Genomic DNA, 8,574 nt, shown 5'->3' with positions numbered 1-8,574 from the left:
TAAACCACACATCGATGTTCACTCACTGCCAGTTCGTCATCAACCCATGTTGGTAACAGGTCTTGTGTTTCAAATTCTCGCTGTGATTCATCTTACTAACAAAGACTCTTTTGTGCTACAGTTGCTGTACCCACCCTGGCTCACTCCACCTCTGGACTTGGAATACCTAGTGATCATTTTGGAAATCCCTCTGTGCCTCACCTGCCTGCCCTCCTGCCATCACACTCCATCTGGAGCCCCGGATCTCAGGTCAGCCTTTCCACGCCACTCAGCCTCCCCTGGATCTTCATCATCCCCCTCTCAAACACTCCAGGTCCCTAACTGCAAGTAAGAATTGCTGCTCTTATACTGGCCACTTCTGAGCTGCCTTCACTACCCGCCTAACTTCTATATCCTCTCCCCTCAGTGTGACTGTTCCCCACTCAGCTCCGTTCCACTTCTCAGGCCTCGTTCCCTCGCCCTAGCCACGTTCCCCTGGGCACGCCACACCAAGGCTCCACGTCTCGCCATTTTTCTGTCTTTGCCACGTTTCCCTTTTTTTGTTCCCCTTGCACTTAACCGTAATAAACTATTTAATCATCTACTGTCTCCGCTCTGGGTTTCTGCACCTGAGTCCTATTCAGTACCGGCCAATCCATCGCCGTGACAGAACCAAACCAAAACTTTAATTAGAAAAGTGAGAAGAATAAACTACATAACAGAGCAGATAAGAGAAATGGAAACACTGGGGAGGCTATAATACTACTACTAATAAAAATAACAAAATCACCACAAGGTCCAACGTGAACAAGACCTGAAACATATCACGAGGAACTAAAGTCAAAACAGGAATCTAAAAACAAACACAAGACTCCAACGAAGTTCATAAGCACTAGCACAGTAATGAAATCAAAGCAGGATTAAAAGTGCAACTCTGGGAACATGAAAAACTCAACATTGATCATCTCCTCTCATCACAAAAAATGACCAAGGTCCAAAAAATATAACCAGTATTCCTGTTCCTTTAAATCAGGGGTCTCAAACTTAATTGAGCTGTGAGCCACTGCTGGCACTGTCATCTTGTTGAAGGGCCAATTTAGTGTTCAAGCAGTGAAAAAACACCATCCAAACAAGAAAACAAATATTTCTGAAAATGTAGTGTTTTTTTATTTTTTTATTTTTTTATGTCAAATATTGTTTAACAAGACAAAACTGCAAACGTGAGCGCAGTACTTCACACTCTTAACGAACTGAAGCCTTTCATTGAACTACAAAGTAAACCCACTGGTGCTGTCTTTCTGGTTGTTTTAAAGAACTTATTGTAACATTGCACTCAACAGCACACAAACCCTCCCTAACAAAAAAGGAGCTTCAAGGGCCAAATTGTGTTGTAATTCTTCATGTTAGTAAACGGGCCGCAAGTTTGAGACCCCTGCTTTAAACCATCACCTGATGAAGAATTGAAGGTGATTTTGTGGTTGGTTCTACTCCACTTTTAAATGCACAGAATTCAAGGGCCCTTTGCACATCTCATTAAAAATGATAATAAAATGTTCTTTGTACCTGAAAAATGCATCACTGACAAAGAATTATTTAAGGATTTATGATTAAATATTCAAGGATCTGTTTTCACAGTGATGAAAGGGCTCTATTCTGTTTATTTGTACTGGAAAACTAAACTTTTTCATTTCAGAAGCTGATGAAAGCAAAACTGTGCAAAGAACAAATAATTACATGTCCTTGATTCAGATCATTTCCATAGAGAGGCACTTTGCATCAGCAGCACCATGCTCCAGTGCTCTGGGAGAGTTTATAGTCCTGAGAGTTGAACACTGGATGACTGACAGCTGTCCTTCATCACAACAGAAGCCACAGAAATCCTCCTCATCAAAAACATGACTTTGATCTGCGTCCTCATCTGGACTCTCCTCTGCTGCTGCTTCACAGGTAAAGTCCAGAGAATCAAACTCCTCTCCTCTATCAACATCTGTCCCTCTGAAATGAAGCCCACAAAACCATGAAGCTGCTTTATGTTTTTGTCTCTGTATCCTCAGAGTCCAGAGGACAATATACAGTGACTCAGCCTGGAGCAGTGAGCTCTGCTGTGGGAGGAACTGTGAACATCAAGTGTAGGACCAGTCAGAATGTTTATAGTAATTGGTTATACTGGTACCAACAGAAAGATGGAGGAGTTCCTAAACTGCTCATTTACTATATTAGCACTCGACAATCAGGGATTCCAGCTCGTTTTACAGGCAGTGGATCAAACTCTGACTTCACTCTGACCATCAGTGGAGTCCAGGCTGAAGATGCAGCAGTTTATTACTGTCAGAGTGGTCACTATCCTAACAGTCAGTATGTGTTCACACAGTGAAAAACAGTCGTACAAAAACCTCCCTCAGTCAGACTGAACAGAAACTGAAGTGACTGCTGCAGCTGGAAGATACTGCAGAGACTGATACAGTTCACTGAGGACACACACACACACACACACACACACACACACACACACACACACACACACACACACAAACAGAGTGAAAATGTCATTGTTGCTAAAGGAAAAGAAAGTTGGAAATATATCATTTATTTTTAACAAATCATTTATGACCTTTGACCTCTGCTTCATACCAGCTCAAATAAATCTCAATTTCTAAATATCGATCATTATCAAAAATCATATTTCTGTAAGAAAAAAAATCTAACACTAAATGAAGTCAGCAAAAGTCAGTGAGTCATAATTATCTGCACAATTTAGCAAATACTTCAAATAGAAACTTTAAGTCCAAATCAGTCAAATGATCAAATTTCCATCTTTTCTTTCTCAGGTTTTTAGATTTTCTCTTTTTTGCTGTTCAACACTGCCATGGTCCAAAGAGCTGTTGACTTCCTATTCATGTTTTTTGATTATTAATATGATTCGTTTCATTTATTTTCTGTTTTCCAGTCGCATCTCTTCATCCCTCTGTTCCTTATGTTCTGTCAACCCGTGTCTCAGAGCTATTCTCTGGTTCCCTGTTTTATTTGGATTCTGCGTTCTGTGTGAGTGTATTCGTCATGTCTGATGAGGTTCAGCTGTGTCTGCCTTCTGTGGTGTATTCCCTCGTTACCCTCTGTGTATATTAGTATGTGTTCTAATAATAGCACTGACACATGTTCACATTCCTCAAATTGAGTTATTAATATTTAAACAGGTTATAGTCAAAGGTCAGCTGCCAATCTCAGAGTTAACCAACTCTGACTTTAAACTTAGGAGTTAAAACTGCTTTGTTCCTGAAAGCAGTTGAACAAATTGAGTTGAGATGGAATCTTGAGCTCTCAGTTTGAGAACAGATGAAGGTAAATTTATTGAACTGTTTACCTCGACTTAAGCACATACCTGTGTACTGAACAGCCCTCGTCAGTGGATCCCAACACCAGTATTTGACAGTAACAGGTGAGCCTCAACTTTAATTGGTAAAGAGACACCATGAGAACTGACAGTACAATACTTTTATTTTACAAAAGTCAGCGTCTTTCAGTTCAAAGTTTGTTAGGCAGCTATTGCACATTTCAGGGCTCTAGACTAACTTTTTGACATGGGCGCACCGGTACGCCTAACTTTAAAAATTTAGGCGTACCGGCACAAAAGTTAGGCGCACTCAAATTTTTCAACCGCATCGCTTAACACCGCAGTTTTACATGTGCACTTTCTTTGGGGGGGGAAGTCCATACAGACAATATTAATTTCTAAATTATTAACTAACAAACTTGTGCTTAAAGTGCTTTGTCAATATTGTAGAAAATGTTAAAAACTTAATCATCATCTTGGCCTCCTCTGACAACCTGTTTGCTGCTGTCTGCTGCTGAAAGGCCGTGGGGAGAGGGGACACTTGGGCAGTGCATTTACTGCAGCATATAATGTGTTTTCTGGATACACTGTGCTTTTTCAGCATTCAAATATTGATGGCACCGTGTCAGAGCACTGGCTATGAATTTCAGACAGATCAGGCCTTAACTTAACAAAAAAGTTATCAATAGTTCTTTTCATCTTTTCTTATTACCCACAGCTACAGTACATCCACTTCTCTCAGGCCTAGGCTGCTCACTAGGGCTGAGTATCATCACTGATTTCTATAATCCATTCAATTCCGGTTCTCAAAGTCCTGATTTGATTCAATTTAGCCTCAGACAGTCAGAAATATTATAATTCTGATCATTTATCAGTACTGATACACATGAGACTTCATCAGAATTGTGAAAATCACAGCAGATGCCTTTGTGTGAAAGTAACTGAGAATAAAACACAGGAAAACATGAAGGAGATTTTCCTGGTCTGGCTTTTTATAGCAGATAACCTTAAAAATATTCTGCAATTTTGCATAATTTTCATAATTTTAAGAAATTTAAATTTCTTCAGTATTGAACAGCAGAAATTAGGCTTTCTTGTCCGAGGTCATTTAAGTGAAAAAAGAAAAAGCGCTGTAAACAACGGTAGACTGGTGGGTAATAAGCGAATGAATAATGCAGAAAACAGATTTGAGACGGGAAACTGTTCCTGAAGTACAGAGAGAGAGAGAGCTGTGCAGGAAGTGTGATTTTTATCGTGGTGGAAGCAAAACAGCAAAAGTCAGAGGGAATTCATGACGACATTGATCAAATGTGAAGCGCAGTTTGCTGCTTCTTTTGCTGCAGGCTCGGTGAATTTTGGTCGGAGAGAGGCAAAACCTGCAGCTCAGAATCAGCGCAAAAAGACGTAAACACAGCGCGGACCCGAAGAATCGCTAAGCTCCGACAGCGTGTCCGTGTTCAGGCCGTCGGGTGAGAAAGCCGAGAAAGACGAAGCTGATTCTGATGTGTTGGGTCCGCTCCGTGTTTAGGTCTTTGTGTGGAATCCGTTAATGAATTGATATCGCTTTATTCAAGCTACTCACCTCTCTCTTCCACCTGCACTTTCAACTGGACCACGGCCAATCAGAGAGGTCCCGCCCCTGACTATCTCTGATTGGTTTAGTCCACGATAGGGGCATAATGTGTGTCTGTTGTTGACCACACGGAGAGTTACAGAGATTTTTTTTTTGTTACCGGAACAGTTGGTCGCACCTGTGCGACCAAATATTTATTTTTAGTCGCACCACTGAAAAATTTGGTCGCATTTGCGACCAAATTGGTCGCACTCTAGAGCCCTGCATTTAAAACAACAACACAAACACAACGCAGCAACAAGAAACTATGCAGTACATTATAACCGAATACTTAAACATGACTGCACAACAACCTTTCAAAAGAACATTTGTAGATGAATTGTTATTTTCCTTCCAATACTTGAAGCATTTTCTGAGCATCACTTTTTGGTGCATGGCTTGTTGCATGCATACCCCACCTGTCTCAACGGGACTATAAATACAACTATATACAGTCACATTTGTAAAAACAAAAAACTTTTATACTAAACACTTTTAAAATGTACAATTTTGAAGAAGCCCAGGAGCAATCCCATTTCAGAACACTTAGAATAACACAACTTCATCCCAAAAGGCCACAGGTTTTAACCACAGCTTTCCAGCATCAGTTCATGTAAATGCAGCTACAGCTTTCCAAATCCCAGGAATGCTTTTAATGCAGTGTTCATAAGATCTTTAAATTGATCCTCGTATGCAACACGTCTCGGAAGATACAGGGATAAGCTGCACATCGATGTGTATGGGATGCGCCGCATCCCCGACTCCTGATCATAAAAGTCTATGTTGCAGGACCCGAGTGGTGGAAGTAAGTCAGCCCCAGTTATAAAGACCAGCAGCTCTTCAAACGTGTGGTCCACCTCTTGCTCTGTTAAAATACATACAACTAGTAAATAAACCGTAATGTGTAGGTTCATGAATAAAAGATTTATAATCAGTTACACTGACTGTTATGTAGAGCAGTTGCATTAATGACAATTTAGGAGTCAAAAACAGGTTGTTAGGCAAAACTAATACTGCGAAGCATCGTATAACGAAAAAGCAAAGCAATCCTGCCCTCCTAAGACACAGGACATTAATTTTTGTCCTCCGAGTCGGAGACCTGTATGTCAAGGACCCTTGACAGGTATTCATATACCTAAATGCCAAGAGAAAGAAAATATGTGTGTCGTCGTTAGGATAGGGATTTATGTTGGTGTGAGAGACTGTAGCCTACAAGTTCATATTGTTCAATGACAGTTATGACATGTTGTGTTTCAGGTGATTTTACAGAAACAAAAACACCAAAATAACGTACTGAATACTTTTAACAAAAAAACTCTGTATATTAAATGACTTCTTAAAATACCTGCCCCAACACTGATCACGAGAATAGACTCATTCTTGTACAGCGCTTTTCTGCTCCACCTGCTCAGTGTTTTATACAACAAACTGCAACATGCTGAAACATTTCATTACACAGCATGCAATGAATTTGCATAAATGTAATGTCTTTAATATCCTGCTTAGTAATGGCAGTGTCTCTCAATTCCCCTTCGCACTTACTCTTTAACATAAACGTTGCTTTACTTCATGTATTGAAAGTGACTTAATTCTACTGACTCATATTGACTACAGATAGCACACTGGCTTCCAATTAGAACCCTGGAAATCATTATTTAGAGTTTAATATTGACATCACCACAAAAGTAAGACAAAGACTCAATTCTTATTTAATATAGATATTTTTTTATTCTTTAAAACTTTAAACAAACTTTAAACTTTAAACAAAGCAATGAAAAATGAGAGAAGAAATTCGATTTTTTTTTTTTTAAAGCTACAGAGTGCAGACTGAAAGTAAGACCAGCATGAAAGTCACAGTTAGTCAGGTCAGGACTGGGGACACTGGTCTCTCATCAGTGGCTCTGAGACCACAGTGTGGGAGCCCTGGGTGGCCTCACAGGTCACAGAGCCCACCTTCATCCAGTGGTCTGCAGGGAGCCTCAGGGTGCTGCTCCAGCTGTAGAGGCCGTCGTTCTCCTGCACCACGGGGCTCCTGCTCTCCTCCCAGCTGATGCTGCCACTGCCATCCACCTTCCAGGACAGACTCCAGTCTGAGGGGAAGCCCTTGTTGGCCAGACACATGACTGTAGCCTTCCCCTGTTTCAGCTCCTCACTGGAGGGACCCAGCACCTTCAGGGCGGGGCGGGTATCACCTAGGAAACACCAATCAGGTTAGAGGACAAGAACCACAATTTGATTTTCTCCGTTAAGAAGTTTCTGTCAGGTGTTTTTTCTGCTCCACCAGTCATTCACTCACACATTGTTTCACTTCCCTTTAAGAAACCTCTCATGCATATCAGCACAGAGAGAATCATCACACAGTTTGAGCTGAAATATGTTCAAACTACACTGGAAATAAAAGAACAAAACAAAACAAAGATGTGTCAACACTTTTAAAAGATGTTAAGCTTCAACATCATCACTTCTTCATAATAAACAGCTTGTTCTGGATAAGAAACTCAATACCACTACTTACCTCATGTGTTTTTTTTTATTGCTTACATTGTTTTAAATGATATGATACAATAAGAACACCAGAGATCTTTATCTTCACTCTGTGCAGTTTAACTTTTTTCATTGGAAATTGTCCTGAGTGTCTGAATAATCATTTCCAAAGCTGACTTTGTTTCTTAGGACAAAATTTATGAATAAAATATGTAATCAGTTACACAAAAAGTTTCCTAACCTTTCATATTAAATGAAATTAAAGAAAAGAAAAGAAAATTACATTTAAAAAAAAAAGCTCTAAGGCTGACTTACTTCCAACATCCAGTCTGGTTCCTCCACCAAAAGTCCACCACAGTGATACAAACTCATTGAGGCGCCGTACAAAAACCTCTGACTGTAGAGAGACACGGCTCTCTGACTCTGTCAGACTGGATTAAAACTAAAAGCTCTCGAGACTTAACCAGATGTATGTATATGTAAAATATCCTCAAGTCCACTCTGATGTTTTATATTGTGTTTAATATTCATTTTAACATTTATTCTGAAGCTAACTTTGTTTCTTCATGAAAATTTATCTAAAAACTATTTTCCTGAGGTTTTTTTAGGCGCATTGAACAGAAAAGTTAAGATAACCACAAGAAAGAAACTTGCTAAAGTAAAAGCGGTTTAAGTTTGACTTACTTCCAACATCCAGTCTGGTTCCTCCACCAAAAGTCCACCACAGTGATACAAACTCATTGAGGCGCCGTACAAAAACCTCTGACTGTAGAGAGACACGGCTCTCTGTGTGACTGAACTAAACCTATAAGCCCTCAAAATACAACTTTACCATCAGAACCAGAAATAATAATGAATAATATGAAACATCCCAGATTTTCAGTGGAAATTGTCCTGAGTGTCTGAATATTCATTTCCAAAGCTGACTTTGTTTCTTAGGACAAAATTTATGAATAAAATAATTAATCAGTTACATAAAAAGTTTCCTAGCCTTTCATATTAAATGAAATTAAAGAAAAGAAAATTACATTTAAAAAAAAAAAAAGCTCTAAGGCTGACTTACTTCCAACTTGCAGTCTGGTTCCTCCACCGAACGTGTACCACAGTGATACAAACTCATTGAGGCGCCGTACAAAAACCTCTGACTGTAGAGAGACACGGCTCTCTG

The 8,574-nt window shown here is 39.8% G+C and overlaps 1 gene segment (V, D, J or C); it reads right to left on the bottom strand.

Moving 5' to 3' along the window:
* Positions 1 to 6,624: 6,624 nt before the first annotated feature.
* LOC309699555 (Ig kappa-b4 chain C region-like) lies at positions 6,625 to 8,574 on the bottom strand. The segment is given in 2 exons: positions 8,470 to 8,574; positions 6,625 to 7,114 (listed from the first exon to the last, which is right to left on the bottom strand).

Source organism: Aulonocara stuartgranti (assembly GCF_965226115.1).
Source record: "Aulonocara stuartgranti genome assembly, chromosome: 22".
Classification (NCBI taxonomy): Eukaryota; Metazoa; Chordata; class Actinopteri; order Cichliformes; family Cichlidae; genus Aulonocara; species Aulonocara stuartgranti.
This window is presented reverse-complemented; position numbering and strand designations above follow the sequence as displayed.